Raw genomic sequence first — 18,669 nt, 5'->3', positions numbered from 1 at the left:
AGATCAGGAATAAAGGTTAAATATGGGTTTAAGATGACGCTACTTAAGGAAAATAAATGTAATTCAATAAATCATCTTAAGTTAAGTAGAAATAAGTGTGAAATCAATCAATCAATGTTTATTTATAACCCAATATCACAAATGTTACATTTGTCTCAGTGGACTTCACAGTTTGTACAGAATATCAGTATGACAATACGACACCCTCTGTCCTTAGACCCTCTGTCCTTAGACCCTCTGTCCTCAGACCCTCTGTCCTTAGACCCTCTGTCCTTAGACCCTCTGACCTTAGACCCTCTGTCCTTAGACCCTCTGACCTTAGACCCTCTGACCTTAGACCCTCTGACCTTAGACCCTCTGTCCTTAGACCCTCTGTCCTCAGACCCTCTGACCTTAGACCCTCTGACCTTAGACCCTCTGTCCATAGACCCTCTGTCTTTAGACCCTCTGACCTTAGACCCTCTGACCTTAGACCCTCTGTCCATAGACCCTCTGTCCTTAGACCCTCTGACCTTAGACCCTCTGACCTTAGACCCTCTGTCCTTAGACCCTCTGTCCTCAGACCCTCTGTCCTTAGACCCTCACATCGTACAAGGAAAAACTTCCAGAGAAACCCCACAGTTTAAAGGGGAACATGGGAGAAACCTCAGGGAGAGCAACAGAGGAGGGATCCCTCTCCCAGGACGGACAGACGTGCAATAGATGCCGTGTGTAAATCGAAGAGATAATACATTTTACAGCGTAGGTAGACCAAATGTTTGAGAATGCATGTGTCTATAATAAGAAGATGAATCCACGAGGATGTGGGAGCCATCAGGGAAGTAGTATAATGAGAGTCAGGCAGGACCGCAGAGACAGGTTCAGCCACGACTTGAAGTCCAGGACTCAGATCAGGACTCAGGATCCCGGCGTAGATAGACACCAAAAATAAATTTGGGGGAAGCTGGGTTAATCGGAACATGAGAGTACACAGGTACAGACAGACAGAAGGAAGAAGTAAGGTGTCCCCCGACAGTCTAAGCCTGTTAAAGTCAACTATAAACATGTCAAATAAAATGCTAAATCTTGCAGAGAATAATGTAAGTGACCAGTAAATGCAGGAGTCTATATTAATGTGAATAGAGCCTTGACTTATCTACTGACTGATGTGATGAGGTTAAAGCAGGTTAACATAATCAGAGGTGGAATAAGCACTCAGATATCTTAGTAAAAGTTGAAATACAACAGTGTAATAATACTCTGCTGCAAGTATAAGTACTTCATTTAAAGTCTTGTGTGAAATGCAAGTGTCATAGCACAGATAGTACACATGAATTAAACTCTGAACAGGTGCATGTACATATATATACAGACAATAAGGATCTTGTTTGCATATAGTGCACATACTATTAATATTAATGTTATTTATGCTGCTGTGTATGGTAATGATACTCTTAAAACCAGGCTCCTCCAACCATGCTAAATATATATATATATATATATAAATAATAATTAACAATAAAATACATTTAAAAAAGCAAAATATAGTAGAGTAGAAATAAAACAGTGCAGGATATTTAGCATGTTATATAAAATACATTAGCTAAATGTTGCTTATTGTATTTTATAGTCATATATAGCATTACAATGTTATGTTATTTTGTGTGCACGATGTTTTGCACACAGCACCATGCTTTCACCTTCTGTGTGCACGTGAACACCAGCTTGTGGTCATTCTCTGCCTTCTCATTGGCTGCTACTCAATTGGCGGATGAGTTCTTTGATGTGAGGCGACAGTGAGGCGACCAGCGGTGGCTCTTTACATCCGCAGTTATTCGCATTTAGTCTTAAGTTATAGTTTTTTTAATACTTCGGAACAAGTTAACGTTTCGAGATATGTATTCTTGGTATTTAAAACTAAGTTCGGGGGATTCATCGGACATTCAGAAGGACTTCAACCAACTCCGGACAATTGGAAATTAGACTCTGGAGGAACAACGCAGAGAAAGCTGTTCAACCAAAGAAGTGTTTCGACTTTTCGGTGAGTTCCTTTATTCTTATTAACTAAACGCTTATGTAGATGTGTTCCTTTTGTGACTTCGTTGGTTTTTGTCGATTTAAAACCGTGTATAAGAAGATAGCTTGCTTATTGGGGGCTTTGCTAAGTGGCTAGCAGCTAGCTTCAGAGCTAATAGGACCCCTCATGTCTTGAAGTTGAATTGACGTTATGCACTATTATATTGAACGTATTTTAAGTTTACGGTGGGAAATAGGCTATTGTTATTTTAACTCCACCACAGTAATCCATCATCAGCTTTACTTTGTAGATAAAGTTTTAACTCACAATTGATCATAACAGGCTTCAACATGTACATTTTTATATATTACCAAGTGGTTACCAAGTGGTTTCATGTACAACCCACACAAGTATCATGCTAAATTAAGCTCTGTTGCTTGGATATCACTAGATCCTGATGTCAGCGTAATATAAAAGTACATAACGATTGATGTGTAATTTAGCATAATTTACTAGCTAGCCGCTAGCTGCTAACTGCCGCCTCGTTAATATAAATCCAGTACCATGCTGTCATGAACGCACGGTGCTGTTACGTGTACGCAAATTCACGTGCTTAATGTGAACGAGCCTTTTGGGCGGCGTGGTTAAAGTTGCGCATGCTCTATGAGCGCACATACGGGTACTTCTCAGGCATGCCGGGTAATCTGTGACGTTTCACTCTCAAAAGTTGGGCCATTTTGTCATCATGCGCCATTGAGCAGCTCTCATAGGAATGAATGAGGCACCGCCTCCCACGCTGTATCCAGTTCTTATTATACATCCATGCTGCAGCCAGAGAAACGGCCGCATCAGAGCCAAAGTTTTATCGGCAATTTGATTAAAAAAAAGGCCGATACCGATAATCGGTCAAATGCGGAATATCGGCCCCGATAATCGGCCAAGCCGGTCGACCCCTACATACACGACACTGTTCAACACTTCATTCTGCTTCACTCTTTATTTAACTAAACAACCGTGGATGTCTTGAAAGACTCTTTCGCTAAAGATTTTTGAAGACATCCGCGTTCTTGTGACACATAAATACTACGCTTCCTATGTTTTGGTGCGGATTGCGTTCACACCAGCAATGAACCGCTCCAGAGTTCGCAAGCAAGCGCTCCGAGACCACCTATTTTAGCGGACCAGGGTCCGGTTGTTTAGTTCACTTAAGAGGTCTCGGACTGTGTTCACACCGACCCAAATTAACCGCACCAAGCGGCTAACTTACAGTGCTTTCAGTCTGAGTGGGCCGTTTTTAAGTTGAATTCTGAATACATTTGTAATTTCCCGTATACTTTTGACTAGTTAAAGGGGACCTATCATGCAAAATGCACCTTTGGACGTCTTTTATACATGAATATGTGTCCCCGGTGTTCCAGGGAACTCACCAAGTGTCAGAAAACACAACCCTCTCTATTTTCCTCCTTCGCCAAATCTCTAAAAAAGTGGCTGAAACGGATCTGAAAAAAACGGATCCAGATTTCAACACTTTCCTACGTCACAAAGAGACGTGCTCTGCTTATTGGTCAACTCTCCACCTATCAGGGGAATGAGCCACGGCCACGTGCATTGCCGGGATCAATACCAACCATCCGGGAGCAGGCCAGTGAGGACACATCCAATTTTGAAGCTGTAAGTTTTTATTTAGCGGTGTTTTTCCTGATAAAGCTATCTCTAGCTTGTAGTATGTAGCATGTAGCTTTGCCGTATCAATGTCGCCTCAAACCCAAATAGTAATCGGTTAGGTGTTTATATGTTTTTGTAACATTTTATATTGTACGCTCCGCAGTCTTTGCTTTGTCTTTTATTTTAATTATCAGGCATTTGCTAACATGTTCAGACATACTGCCGTAATAGCCATCTGTGTGAAGGCTGTAAAGCCACGCCCTAGCCGATAACACAAGTATTTATTCTCCTATTTATTAGTATTTTGTATCCTCTAAAATCATATTGAGTAAGTTATAATAACAAACGTAATCTTCTGTAGGTAAGTGCCGTTTTTTGCAGCGTTATATGTAAAAGCTTTTGTGATTGTAGTCTGTAAGAACGATCAGATATCATCGATCTGTAAGCTAAGCTACGCTACGCTAATGAGACATGCCGTTTTTTGCAGCGTTATATGTAAAAGCTTTTGTGTGTTTACTTGTTTGCGCACATGAATATAAATGGGGGTGTGTGAGGATACAACACTGTGTGTATGTATGCGAGGGGGGACACACACCACGAGTAAAACGGAGCTAAAGCCCCGTTGGTATGTTGTTGTTGACAAGGCCTTACCTAGCAACAGGCTAATTAGTGGCTAGCACTCATTACAGTCAGTCTACTGAGCTCAGCCCCTCTCCAACACATCATCTGTATTGAGTCAGAAACACAGCATGCACGTTACGGTTCAAAACTAACTCAGATTGGAAAAGGCTAAGCAAAGAGCTTTGCTAAATAGAGAGTTTTAAGCCCCATCTTTTGGGATTTCAGACGATATTTATCCAAATAGTATTTTCTCATCCTGAATACTAAATTGAGATGATTTTGTTCCAACTATGTTTTCTTCTTTACAGGCCAGCACCTCACATACTTACTAATTAGTGACAATTTGTACATCCTTTGCTATTATTTACATTTTTTTTTCTCATGGCGGAAATGAAAGACTGTACCTGGCAGCCCTGCACTACAATGAAAACGCTGAGCGTGCACAAGCCACTACATCCCCTGGAAACCCTCTGTATAAACTGCAGTTCCCAAAGGCCAGGAAGGGAGAATGCAGAGCAAAACCAGTAAAGACTGACCCCACATTCCGTAAGTGTTTAAAATATTTATTATACAACTATTTACAAATATAAAATTAGAAAGAACTTTCAGTTTTTTACATGCATATACTAATCTAAACCACATTTTTTGTTGTGCTTTTTTTTAACATTGCACAGGCTACGTGGCCAACTTGATGGACCTCATCTTCGACCAAGTCTTTGTGGACCCTGCACCATTATGAGCGACCTGACAGGGACGAGGTCATCGCCGGGTATGCTACACGGTTCAATTTGGCTGCTGTCTGAACCCAACATCGACATTTTGCGGATCAGGAAACTCCTGCCTCCTTGAGGACAACGCAGACCGGAATCACCACTCTGATCCTGCGTCCAAGGAAGCCCCAGCACCAGCTCACAAAGCTTCTGTAGGCTAGATACCTGTGACGCCTGAAATCATTAAAAAAAATATTTAGTGTAATTTATACAAAATACAAGTACATTTCGTTTTTTTTTTATGGGTTCAAAGAACCGTTCATTTTGACAATAAAGTTCAGAGTTGATATCAAATGTGTCGTGATTATTCATGTTTGGATGGGTAAAGAATATTCTGATTTCAAAAGCATAAGGTTGTGTGTGGACTTTTTTTGTCGTACACATGGGTGTGTTATGCCATTGCTGTGTAATAATATATATATATATAATAGTACATGTACAATGAAAGATTGCATAAAGCCATATACACCAGTATTTATTTCCATGAACAATATTAGCATTCGTTTTACAATTTCAGTCAAAAGAAACAAACCACTCACTGCTCTATTTGCCTCAACTGTAGTCCATCATGTTCAGCTCTGTAAATATTCAATGCATTCTGCAGGGAGAACACATTCAGGCACACAGGCTCCAATCCAGGATGGTCCACCATACAGGTTATAGAGTCCTCAAGTTCCTGCATCCGTCTTGACACCTAGTGTGATAAAGATATATTGAATGACATGTTAAAAATGTATTCTCTAAACAGACAACTTAGTGAAGCTATCAAAAATGTTACCTGTGGTATCTCCATGCAGCACACATTCTCCGTTCAGAAGGCATCGTGGCGCAATTTGCACATGTACACCTGTAGAAATAAGTCAATAACTGAGCTTTTAAAAACACATGAAACTACACACACTGCTGACAACTGAGGTGTTGTTGGAGTTATACTTTTTATCACCCTAAGTTATTGAACTTTCCAACGGTTGTTGCACGATGTTGGAAGAAAAGGACTAAACTATTAATAAACGCAATGAGGCCATTGTATATATGCTGAAAATATGAATGTCTCCCTTTATAAATATATATATGTATCGCTGTTTTTGCGTTACAAGCTCTAAGTTATAAACTGTACACATAGCATTCTTGCTAATTAGCCAAAATATGAACGGAATAAGTAGCAAGCATCGTAACAGAGTAAAATAAATAGGAACAACAGCTTGTCAACTAACCATTCAGAAACGTCCTGCTGCAACCGAGATGTTTCCACCTCCACCAAAACCTCCGCTGCTTCAGGGTCAGTCTCTGGATCAAATTGATAATACGCTTGAACACATGCATTGCTCTGAGATGACATGTTTATTCCACACTCGTAATCACAGCAAGCATGTTAACGTGACTCTCACCGGCTCATGCCCCGCTCTTCTGCAGGGGGGCGTGGTCAGCTGCTGCTCAGAATTTTCAAAGACAGGCTTGGAAAAGAGCGAAAATGAGCGAAACGAGGCATGGCTAAAAAATGATCTGTTTGGTATTTTGAAAAATAAAATGTATAAATATACCTTATATAGGTATGGTCATACACTATATCATTTAAATATAGCATGATAGGTCTCCTTTAAGGAAGCTTTGTTTTACCAGTTTAGCAACAATAAATAATTGTTATGGTATTTCAGTTAGAGTATGTCTGCTAATATATCATTGGACTATTTATAAGACCATAAAGTTGGTTTGTTTGACCCTTTTACAGAAATGATATCACTTTTTGCGACCACATAGAATTTGAACGGCAGTCTGTACAGTGGGGAGCTTTAGCAGCGCTTTCGCGCCATCTAGTGGACAAAGAGGTGCACTACCATGTGTGATGCATTTTTAAATAATGGGCATTTAGGGATATTGGTTGAGCAATTTGTTGGTGATGTCTGATTATATAACCTAATATATAGTCCCATTAGTATTTAATTTTCACATTTGTAGTTCATTATACTCCTAGTTCCTATTTAAAGTATCTTGTTAACATGTGTTGACGTTACTTAGATTGCATGTTTTCAATATTTTAATGGTATGCTTTTCACGCGCAAATGTGAAACTTTATTGGCTTTTTACAGTGCGTTCATAATCGTAAAGGATTCTTTTGACATGATGGTATATGGAGGTATTTGTTTAGCATTTTTTTAGCATGTCTGCTGATATCTAAGTTGTTGAAAGTGAGGTTGCATTGTCTATCTTGTATATTTTAGACAATTTCTAATGCATTTACACCTCCCATAAGCTGTAAAGTGGTTGTATTTTACCCTTTTTACACTTTTTGGGAACACGGTGAGTGATATATAAATTAGGGCATCAAGCTGCAGTCTGTACATGATGGTATAGAGCTATTTGTTTAGCATTTTTTAGCATGTCTGCTGATATATAGATTGTTGAAAGTGAGGTTGCATTGTCTTTCTTATATATTTTAGACAATTTCTAATGCTTGTACACCGTCCATTAGCTTTAAAGTGGGTGTTTTGTACTCTTTTATAGACATTATATCAGTTTTGTGAGCACAGTGATATAGAAACTATATAGAAACTGTGCAGTGGGGAGCTAGCATTGCTTTGGCTCCATCTGGTGGACAATGAGTGACACTACAACCAATGCATTGTGCTTTATATTTAATATGAGAGCATTTAGGGGTATTAGTTTAGCAATTCTTTGCTGATGTCTGATGATACAACCCAATACATTGTCCCACTAGTATTACATTTTCATATTTGTAGCTCATTGTACTCTTACTGCCTATTTAAAGACTTCCTGTTTAGCAATGTTCAGAGCCTCGTTGGCGCAGTAGGCAGCGCGTCAGTCTCATAATCTGAAGGTCGTGAGTTCGAGCCTCACACGGGGCATATGTTTTGTTTTAACAACGTGTCAAGAGTTATGTTTTATTAGGATAATTGTGTGATTGTTTTGCCATATAAGTGTTGTCTTTGTGATACAGTGGGTAAGTGATTTTTTACACATACAGTGAAACACATTCAGGTTGATGGTAATTAAGGAGGGATTTGTTCCTTTAGCTGCTGATATTTTACAGGCCTCTCTACACTGATCGTTGCTTTCATGTTTTTCCTTTATGCTGAAATGATTTATTTTGTCTGCCCAAACAATTACAATGAGTTGCTTTAAAAAAAGAACCTTTTTCATTGGAAGTATGGCCCGGCTAGCTCAGTCGGTAGAGCATGAGACTCTTAATCTCAGGGTCGTGGGTTCGAGCCCCACGTTGGGCGCTCAACTTTTTTATTTATTTAATCATAAATCATCATTTTCAATGATTGTCAGTTCTTGTGGTCTACTACTTGTGTATTTCTGTATTTATAACTTTTATAGGATATTCATATGTAAACGTATAGTATTTCAAGAAATGACACCAGTTTCAATCTCAGTGAGCATTGGTGGTTCAGTGGTAGAATTCTCGCCTGCCACGCGGGAGGCCCGGGTTCGATTCCCGGCCAATGCAGCATCATTTTGCACTGTGATTTAATTTTTAGATATATTTCTGTGACTGCATACTCATTAATACTCAAGGCGGTGTGATTTTTACTTTACAATCACTGTAACTGGGTAACTGAGACTTTTTTGTCTTCATTTCAGGTGTAGGAGAAAGTACACAGCCCAAGAAAGACATCAGTCCTCCTCTGATCCCTATCAAAGCAGGTAAGTTGCATTTTAACTAAAAGTAGCCTCCACACCTGCACCTTGTTTTTCAGGATGAAAGTTATTGATTGGATTAAGGCCTTTATTGATGAAACTCTGATATAATATGATCTATAATCTATGATATCACACTACCCCGGATGTGAGAGGACGCTGGCGTCGTTTGCTCGCCGCTTCTCTGGATTATTATTTTTTTATTACTCTTTTCTACTCTTTCCTCAACATTTCTTAGCAGCTTTTTGGCCGACCAGTCCGGTTAAGATCTATGTCAATCTTCCACTGCCTGGATCACTGAGATGTGTGAAAGTGTCCGTGTTTTCCTACCTGAAAACACCGGCTCCGTTTCGCCGCTCCACCTGCTCTCCTTCTGATCCTCCCGGCTTCACCTGCCTAGCTCCTCCAACGCTGCCTCCACCCCATTCCCGGACTTTTCAAAACGTGTCCTGCCTTTGGCTGGCCTGGACCCCTCTTCCGTGGACTACCTGGAGCTAGCTGCCTGCATCTCTGCAGTCATCAAGCTGCAGGATACCCGCTAGCTGCTAATGCTAGCGGCTGCCCGGCTCACCTGTCCACTCAACGCTCCGTCTCTCCTGCCTGGCATGGCATTGAGGTACTCCGCTGCGAGACTTCTACAACTCAACAACCATTCCACACCGTTATGCATCTCTGCCATCAAAAACCACGAACTTCTAAAACGAACCAGATACATCCATAGAGGCTCCGGTCGCAAGTTTGTTTACTTTCACACAGGTCACTCCATCCCTGTACTCTGGTCAGCTGAGCGCACACCCACCTTTCGACTAGTCATCACAACAATACAGACGTGCGCGCCCCCTGTCTGCAAGCCCTGGCAATGACACCTGAGTCAATCCTCACCACACAAAGCAATATGAAGCTCACTCTGTTCAATACCCGGTCCCTCAACAATAAAAGCCACATTCTCAACGAATTCATTCTGGACAATAAACTGGACTTTCTCTGTCCGACAGAAACCTGGCAACAACCTCTGGATTATCTCTCACTCAACCTCACTACACCCAATGGATACTCATACATAAATAAGCCACGCTCGGAGGGCCGAGGTGGTGGAATTGCCGTAATACACCGACAGGACATTAAAACCAGCCTCATCCCCATCTCATCTGCTCCCTCATTTGAACACCTGGCTTTTAAACTCTCTGGTCACACACAGTCAGTCCTGGCAGTTGTCTACCGCCCTCCCAAACCAAACCCATCATTTCTCTCTGATTTCTCTGAATTTCTGACCCAGCTCTGTTCTTTCTCCACCTCAGTCCTCCTACTTGGTGATTTCAACATCCACATGGACTCCACTGACTCTACAATAACTACAGACTTCACGGACATGCTTAACTGCTTCAACCTCATTCAACATGTCAACTTTCCTACCCATAACCGTGGCCACATTCTGGATTTTGTTTGCTCGACTGGACTAAACCTTCACCATCTGTCTGGCTCAGACCTCTTCCTCTCCGACCACTTAGCCATCACCATGACCATCAACATTCCCACCCCACCACCAAAGCAAAAACGCAAAATCAACTTCCGTAAATTAAGCTGTGTTTCAGCTACCTCACTCTCATCCTCCCTCTCTGAAAAAATATCCACCACTCCCTTTGTGGACCTCCATAGCCCCTCTGATCTCACTGACTACTACAACAACATTCTGTCCTCCTGCCTTGACCAACTTGCACCCATAAAAACCAAAACAGTTTCCTTCACCCACTCTGCTCCCTGGTTCACCCCTAAACTCTGTCTGATGAAAACACGTGCCCGGCAACTTGAAAGACTCCGCAATAAAACAGGTCTCACAATTCATTCTCAAACCTACAAAGATCACCTGCAGCAATATAAAGATGCCCTCTCCCATGCCCGCACCACCTACTACTCTCAGTTAATCCACTCTGGCTCCGGAAACCCCAAAACACTCTTCTCCACAATAAACAAACTCCTCAGCCCCCTGGACACGACCACTCAGTCATTCACAGTAGACAAATGCAGCTCTTTTCTCACATTTTTTCAAAGCAAAATAGACAACATTTACAGCAGCTTAACCACTACCACACCAGCTCTCCCTCAAGCCACCTGCCCCCCCTTATCCTGCCAACCCCTGTCCCAGTTCTCCCCTGTCTCCCCTACTGACCTCTCTGATCTCCTCACAGGAATGAAAACTGCCACCTGCACCCTGGACCCCATTCCCTCCAGGGCCTGCCTTCCTACTCTCTCTTCACTCATCACTACAGCAATCAACTCCTCCCTGTCTTCTGGCACCGTCCCACCGTCCCTCAAAATAGCTGCTATCACCCCTATTCTGAAAAAACCCGGACTAAACCCTGACAACCCTAATAACTTCAGACCAATCTCGAACCAACCCTTTCTGTAAAAAAATCTGGAATGCGCTGTAGCGTCACAACTTAAGCATCATCTTTCTGCTAATAACCTCTATGAAACTTTTCAATCCGGATTCCGCTCAAACCACAGTACCGAAACCGCACTCCTCAAAATTACAAATGACCTTCTCCTCTCCTCCGATGCTGGTAACCTCAACATCCTCATCCTCCTTGACCTCAGCGCTGCCTTCGACACCATCAATCACTCCATCCTCCTCACCCGTCTTGAAACCACCTTCAACATCACCGGCACTGCCCTCTCTTGGTTCACTTCATACCTCTCTGACAGAAACCAGTTCATCTACATCAATAACTGCAAATCCCCCACCGCTCCTCTCCCCCAAGGTGTCCCTCAAGGTTCAGTTCTCGGCCCCCTCCTCTTCATCCTTTACCTGCTTCCCCTTGGTCACATAATCCGCCGTCATGGACTTCAATTCCACTGCTTTGCTGACGACATCCAGCTTCTCATCTCCACCAAGTCCATCTCCACTGCTACCCACTCCATTCTGACAAACTGCATCACTGAAATAAAATCCTGGCTCCAACTTAACTTCCTGAAACTCAACTGCGATAAATCTGAAATAATAATCATTGGACAAAACAAGCTCACCACACCTATCCATAACTTCACCCTCAACATAGACGGCTTCCCAGTTCAAACCTCCCCTCACATCCGGAACCTAGGCATCATATTTGACCAAACCCTCTCCTACAACAAATACATCAAACAGATCACAAAGACAGCCTTCTTCCACCTCAAAAACATCGCCCGTCTACGTCCATCCCTCTCTCCCACTGCTGCCGAAACCCTCATCCACGCCTTCATCACCTCCCGTCTGGACTATTGCAACAGCCTCCTCTACGGTTCACCTGCAAAAATCCTCAAAAAACTTCAATATATCCAGAACTCCGCCGCCCGTCTACTCACCCACACCCGAATCCGTGAACACATCACACCCATCCTCATCAAGCTCCACTGGCTCCCCATCCCCCAGAGAATTCAGTACAAGATCCTCCTGATGACATACAAAGCCCTCCATAACCTGGCCCCATCCTACCTGACTGACCTCCTCCACAGACACACTCCCACTCGCTCCCTCCGCTCTGCTACTGCCAACCTCCTGTCCCTCCCCACCCGGACCAACCTCAAGTCCTGGGGCGACAGAGCCTTCTCCGTTGCTGCACCCACCCTCTGGAACTCACTACCCCAATCCATCAGAGATTCTTCCTCCCTCACAGCATTCAAAACATCACTCAAAACCCACCTGTTTAACACTGCATTCAACCACTGACCCCCCCCCCTATTTTCTGTTCTGTTTATCTCTTTTTGTATTTCTTTGTTATCTATTTTTAATTTTTAAATTTTTCTCGTCTTTTTTTCTCCTCTTAATTCTCTGTCAAAGCGTCTTTGAGTTTCATGAAAAGCGCTATAAAAGTCCTATTTATTATTATTATTATTATCTCATGTTCATTATTTGACTTAATTGTGACGGCCATTTGTTGAATACAAATATATTTTAGGTTGTCTCTGGCTATGTAGTGCATGACAAGATGCAATGGTGTAGCAACATACTCAGTCATTCTCAAGGCGGTGTGATTCTTACTGTGCAATCACTGTAACTGAATAACTGAGACTGTTTCGTCTTCATTTTCAGCAACTTCTACACGCAAGACATCAAACCAGGTAGGACACACCTGCATATAATTGTTATAATTGTGTCACTTTAGAGCCCCTAACACAGCACTCAACTTCATCACCTCATTCATTACTAAAAAAAAAACATTTTTTACAGAAATATCTTCAAAGAATGATTTTTAATCTAACGTAATTATGTTTAAATGTAAGTTATACTTTAGTAAATTATTACATTTACCTTGGGGGACCTCAATTAATTAAAGACCTTGATTGGAATCATGCTATTTATTTTTAAGGTCACACATTTTACATTTGAATCAGACGGCAATTGTGGAGAAGATTTTGACAACTAAAGGTAAGACGACAATTGCCGGACAATTTAAGAGAGAACGTCCACAAAAATGCAACACCTACCTACACCTACAGATTTTTTTCTTTTGTGTGTAACATTTACTCGACTAATTGGGGGCAGCCCTTTCTCTTCAATCTTTAGGAAGATCCTATGAATTATTGAGGGTCCAACAAACAAATCTACATTCTCCTAATGGGAGTCGGACCCATGAAATTTTTTCGGAAGTGGTCATAGTGTCATATGTAAGCATTGGTGGTTCAGTGGTAGAATTCTCGCCTGCCACGCGGGAGGCCCGGGTTCGATTCCCGGCCAATGCAACTTCCTTTTCTTTCACTGAGTAACATTTACTCGACTAATTGGGGCAGCCCAAGCTCTTTTTCTTCAATCTTGAGGGAGATCCTATGAAATATTGAGGGTCCAACAAACTAAATCTATATTTCCCTAATGGGAGTCGGACCCAAGAAAAAGTTCCGAAGTGGTAATATTGTCATATGTAAGCATTGGTGGTTCAGTGGTAGAATTCTCGCCTGCCACGCGGGAGGCCCGGGTTCGATTCCCGGCCAATGCATCATCCTTTTCTTTCGCTGAGTAACATTTACTCGACTAAATTGGGCAGCCCAAGCTCTTTTTCTTCAATCTTGAGGGAGATCCTTTGAATTATTGAGGGTCCAACAAACAAATCTACATTCTCCTAATGGGAGTCGGACCCATGAAAAATGTTCGGAAGTGGTCATAGTGTCATATGTAAGCATTGGTGGTTCAGTGGTAGAATTCTCGCCTGCCACGCGGGAGGCCCGGGTTCGATTCCCGGCCAATGCATCATCCTTTTCTTTCGCTGAGTAACATTTACTCGACTAATTGGGGCAGCCCAAGCTCTTTCTCTTCAATCTTGAGGGAGATCCTATGAATTATTGAGGGTCCAACAAACAAATCTATATTCTCCTAATGGGAGTCGGACCCATGAAAAATGTTCGGAAGTGGTCATAGCCTCATATGTAAGCATTGGTGGTTCAGTGGTAGAATTCTCGCCTGCCACGCGGGAGGCCCGGGTTCGATTCCCGGCCAATGCAACTTCCTTTTCTTTCACTGAGTAACATTTACTCGACTAATTGGGGCAGCCCAAGCTCTTTTTCTTCAATCTTGAGGGAGATCCTATGAAATATTGAGGGTCCAACAAACTAAATCTATATTCCCCTAATGGGAGTCGGACCCAAGAAAAAGTTCCGAAGTGGTAATATTGTCATATGTAAGCATTGGTGGTTCAGTGGTAGAATTCTCGCCTGCCACGCGGGAGGCCCGGGTTCGATTCCCGGCCAATGCATCATCCTTTTCTTTCGCTGAGTAACATTTACTCGACTAAATTGGGGTAGCCCAAGCTCTTTTTCTTCAATCTTGAGGGAGATCCTATGAAATATTGAGGGTCCAACAAACAATATCTACATTCCCCTCTGATGAACAGTCTATCAACAGTCAACAGCTTGTTTGATCCCTTGGAGCTTCAGATTCCCAGGTAGTACTTTCCAGTTTCTCTCATCAACAAGAAGCCATAGTTTCCTGGTTCTGGCTGTCCATGGAGCACATGAGTAGATTGTTCCTCTTTGAATGCATATTGCTCTGATGAAATCCAAGGGCCCTTATTTCTGTCAGTAGTGAGCGATTGTCTGATGAACAGTCTATCAACAGTCAACAGCTTGTCTGATCCCTTGGAGCTTCAGATTCCCAGGTAGTACTTTCCAGTTTCTCTCATCAACACGGCGTACGGAACTATGTGAATTTGGGCTACTCATTAGAACTTAAAGGAAGTGCATTGGCCGAAAATAAAATCAGGCGGGAGTTCGATTCCCGGGCGAGGCAAGAGCAATTTTTGGAAAGGGCCTTTATTCCTGCCAATGTTGAATACCTGCCACACTTGAGGAAGGCTGTTGTTTATGTGCTAAAAGATTTTGCATTCAAGAGCGGAAGAGAAAATTCACAGGATTGCCTTGCCATTTAATACTGAAATGGATGGCGTTGAATCATGCACGTTACCCGCCAGATCAGAAATGAATACACTACAAAAGATATGCCCCGTGTGAGGCTCGAACTCACGGCCTTCAGATTATGAGACTGACGCGCTGCCTACCGCGCCAACGAGGCCCAAAAGCAACATTCCGTTGGGTGACAATGGCGGAGTCCAGCATAAAGGGGGCCGAGCCAAGACCTGTTCAAGAGGTCTAAAGGTTGATACGTCAAACGCAGATGAGCTCACGGAGGGAAGAAAAGTAATCGCCCGTAGCATAGAGCAAGAAGGGGAATCAAAGAGTCTGGCTGAAAGAGCAATTTGTTTTCATTTACAAGATGTGCATTGGCAAGGACTGGAATTAGGTGGGCGGAGTCAGGAGTAACATCTCCTCGTTAGTATAGTGGTCAGTATCCCCGCCTGTCACGCGGGAGACCGGGGTTCAATTCCCCGACGGGGGAGAGTACGCACTTTTTTGTTGATGTGGTTAACAGCCATGCAGTACAGACATTCAGAAAAAGAATGCCCCTGAACCACCTATAATGGAGAATATATTTTTGGACAACTGTAAAGACTGTCTGTCGAGACCAGGAGGAACAGGGCGCAAACGCAAAGCAGGACATCTAAAGGAACTTATAAGTGGACGACCGAATGTTGGTGTCCATAAAGGCTTGCCATAGTTCCTGGTTCTGGCTGTCCATGGAGCACATGAGGTAAATTGTTCCTCTTTGCATGCATATTGCCCTGATGAAATCCAAGGGCCCTTATTTCTGTCAGTAGTGATCGATTGTCTGATGAACAGTCTATCAACAGTCAACAGCTTGTTTGATCCCTTGGAGCTTCAGATTCCCAGGTAGTACTTTCCAGTTTCTCTCATCAACACGGCGTAAGGAACTATGTGAATTTGGGCAACTCATTGTTCACAGGATTTCCTTGCCATTTAATACTGAAATGGATGGCGTTGAATCATGCTCGTTACCCGCCAGATCACCATCAAGAACCAAATGAATACACTACAAAACAAATGCCCCGTGTGAGGCTCGAACTCACGGCCTTCAGATTATGAGACTGACGCGCTGCCTACTGCGCCAACGAGGCCCAAAAGCAACATTCCGTTGGGTGACAATGGCGGAGTCCAGCATAAAGGGGCCGAGCCAAGACCTGTTCAAGAGGTCTAAAGGTTGATACGTCAAACGCAGATGAGCTCACGGAGGGAAGAAAAGTAATCGCCCGTAGCATAGAGCAAGAAGGGGAATCAAGAGTCTGGCTGAAAGAGCAATTTGTTTTCATTTACAAGATTTGCATTGGCAAGGACTGGAATTAGGTGGGGCGGAGTCAGGAGTAACATCTCCTCGTTAGTATAGTGGTCAGTAATCCCCGCCTGTCACGCGGGAGACCGGGGTTCAATTCCCCGACGGGGAGAGTACGCACTTTTTTGTTGATGTGGTTAACAGCCATGCAGTACAGACATTCAGAAAAAGAATGCCCCTGAACCACCTATAATGGAGAATATATTTTTGGACAACTGTAAAGACTGTCTGTCGAGACCAGGAGGAACAGGGCGCAAACGCAAAGCAGGACATCTAAAGGAACTTATAAGTGGACGACCGAATGGTTGGTGTCCATAAAGGCTTGCCATAGGTTTCCCTGGTTCTGGCTGTCCATGGAGCACATGATTAAAATTGTTCCTCTTTGCAATGCATATTGCCCTGATTGAAAATCCAAGGTCCCTTATTTCTGTCAGTAGTGATCGATTGTCTGATGAACAGTCTATCAACAGTCAACAGCTTGTTTGATCCCTTGGAGCTTCAGATTCCCAGGTAGTATTTCCAGTTTCTCTCATCAACACGGCGTAAGGAACTATGTGAATTTGGGCCACTCATTGTTCACAGGATTTCCTTGCCATTTAATACTGAAATGGATGGCGTTGAATCATGCTCGTTACCCGCCAGAATCACCATCATAGAACCAAATGAATACACTACAAAACAAATGCCCCGTGTGAGGCTCGAACTCACGACCTTCAGATTATGAGACTGACGCGCTGCCTACTGCGGCCAACGAGGCCAAAATCGTCATTTCGTTGGGTGACAATGGCAGAGTCCACAATAAAGGGGTCAAGTCTGTGGAGACCAGGAGGAACAGGACGTAGACGCAAAGCAGGTCATCTAAAGCAACTTATAAGTGGACGACAGACTCTCCCCATTCTCTTCTGATGACAAAATGTTAAATGAAATGTTGGCGTCCTTAAAGGCTTGTTATAGTTTCCTGGTTCTGGCTGTCTATGGAGCACATGAGTTGATTTGTCCTCGTTCCATCTATATTGCCCTGATGAAATCCAATGGCCCTTATTTCTGTCAGGCTTGCCATTTCCTGGTTCTGGTTGTCCATGGAGCACATGAGTAGATTTTTCCTCTTTCCATCCATATTGTCCTGATGAAATCCTAGGGCCCTTATATCTGTCAGTAGTGAGCGATTGTCTGATGAACAGTTTGTCAACAGTCAACAGCTTGTTTGATCTCTTGGAGCTTCAGATTCCAGGTAGTACTTTCCAGTTTCTCTCATCAACACGGCGTAAGGAACTATGTGAATTCGGGCTACTCATTAGAACTTAAAGGAAGTGCATTGGCCGGGAATCGAACCCGGGCCTCCCGCGTGGCAGGCGAGAATTCTACCACCTGACCACCAATGCTTACTTTAAGGTCTTCTTACCACTCCGAAAATAAAATCAGGCGGGAGTTCGATTCCCGGGCGAGGCAAGAGCAATTTTTGGAAAGGCCTGGCATTCCTGCCCAATGTTGAATACCTGCCACACTTGAGGAAGGCTGTTTTTTATGTGCTAAAAGATTTTGCATCAAGAGCGGAAGAGAAATTCACAGGATTGGCCTTGCCATTTAATACTGAAATGGATGGCGTTGAATAATGCACGTTACCCGCCAGATCGAAATGAATACACTACAAAGGATATGCCCGTGTGAGGCTCGAACTCACGGCCTTCAGATTATGAGACTAACGCGCTGCCTACTGCGCCAACGAGGCCCAAAGCAACATTCCGTTGGGTGAATGGCGGAGTCCAGCATAAAGGGGCCGAGCCAAGACCTGTTCAAGAGGTCTAAAGGTTGATACATCAAACGCAGATGAGCTCACGGAGGGAAGAAAAGTAATCGCCCGTGGCATAGAGCAAGAAGGGAATCAAAGAGTCTGGCTGAAAGAGCAATTTGTTTTCATTTACAAGATTTGCATTGGCAAGGACTGGAATTAGGTGGGCGGAGTCAGGAGTAACATCTCCTCGTTAGTATAGGGTCAGTATCCCCGCCTGTCACGCGGGAGAGACCGGGGTTCAATTCCCCGACGGGGGAGAGTACGCACTTTTTTGTTGATGTGGTTAACAGCCATGCAGTACAGACATTCAAAAAGAATGCCCCTGAACCACCTATAATGGAGAATATATTTTTGGACAACTGTAAAGACTGTCTGTCGAGACCAGGAGGAACAGGGCGCAAAACGCAAAGCAGGACATCTAAGGAACTTATAAGTGGACGACCGAATGTTG

General features: G+C 43.2%; 14 non-coding genes across 14 annotated transcripts; 10 read left to right on the top strand and 4 right to left on the bottom strand.

Annotated features, from left to right (window-relative positions):
• Positions 1-7,843: 7,843 nt before the first annotated feature.
• trnam-cau lies at positions 7,844-7,916 on the top strand. The gene has a single exon. It is a non-coding gene; the product is annotated as a tRNA-Met (tRNA).
• Positions 7,917-8,221: 305 nt separating this feature from the next.
• trnak-cuu lies at positions 8,222-8,294 on the top strand. Its single transcript has one exon. It is a non-coding gene; the product is annotated as a tRNA-Lys (tRNA).
• Positions 8,295-8,453: 159 nt separating this feature from the next.
• On the top strand, positions 8,454-8,524 carry trnag-gcc. Its single transcript has one exon. It is a non-coding gene; the product is annotated as a tRNA-Gly (tRNA).
• Positions 8,525-13,363: 4,839 nt separating this feature from the next.
• On the top strand, positions 13,364-13,434 carry trnag-gcc. Its single transcript has one exon. It is a non-coding gene; the product is annotated as a tRNA-Gly (tRNA).
• A 180-nt stretch (positions 13,435-13,614) lies between these two features.
• Positions 13,615-13,685, top strand: trnag-gcc. Its single transcript has one exon. It is a non-coding gene; the product is annotated as a tRNA-Gly (tRNA).
• A 180-nt stretch (positions 13,686-13,865) lies between these two features.
• On the top strand, positions 13,866-13,936 carry trnag-gcc. Its single transcript has one exon. It is a non-coding gene; the product is annotated as a tRNA-Gly (tRNA).
• A 180-nt stretch (positions 13,937-14,116) lies between these two features.
• Positions 14,117-14,187, top strand: trnag-gcc. Its single transcript has one exon. It is a non-coding gene; the product is annotated as a tRNA-Gly (tRNA).
• Positions 14,188-14,367: 180 nt separating this feature from the next.
• Positions 14,368-14,438, top strand: trnag-gcc. Its single transcript has one exon. It is a non-coding gene; the product is annotated as a tRNA-Gly (tRNA).
• A 742-nt stretch (positions 14,439-15,180) lies between these two features.
• On the bottom strand, positions 15,181-15,253 carry trnam-cau. Its single transcript has one exon. It is a non-coding gene; the product is annotated as a tRNA-Met (tRNA).
• Positions 15,254-15,505: 252 nt separating this feature from the next.
• Positions 15,506-15,577, top strand: trnad-guc. The gene has a single exon. It is a non-coding gene; the product is annotated as a tRNA-Asp (tRNA).
• Positions 15,578-16,141: 564 nt separating this feature from the next.
• trnam-cau lies at positions 16,142-16,214 on the bottom strand. Its single transcript has one exon. It is a non-coding gene; the product is annotated as a tRNA-Met (tRNA).
• A 251-nt stretch (positions 16,215-16,465) lies between these two features.
• trnad-guc lies at positions 16,466-16,538 on the top strand. The gene has a single exon. It is a non-coding gene; the product is annotated as a tRNA-Asp (tRNA).
• A 1,199-nt stretch (positions 16,539-17,737) lies between these two features.
• Positions 17,738-17,808, bottom strand: trnag-gcc. Its single transcript has one exon. It is a non-coding gene; the product is annotated as a tRNA-Gly (tRNA).
• A 275-nt stretch (positions 17,809-18,083) lies between these two features.
• trnam-cau lies at positions 18,084-18,155 on the bottom strand. The gene has a single exon. It is a non-coding gene; the product is annotated as a tRNA-Met (tRNA).
• Between the last annotated feature and the right edge of the window lie 514 nt (positions 18,156-18,669).

Source organism: Gymnodraco acuticeps, unplaced genomic scaffold, assembly GCF_902827175.1.
Source record: "Gymnodraco acuticeps unplaced genomic scaffold, fGymAcu1.1, whole genome shotgun sequence".
NCBI lineage: Eukaryota > Metazoa > Chordata > Actinopteri > Perciformes > Bathydraconidae > Gymnodraco > Gymnodraco acuticeps.
Note: the sequence above shows the minus strand (reverse complement) of the source record. Positions and strands in the feature narration are given on the sequence as shown.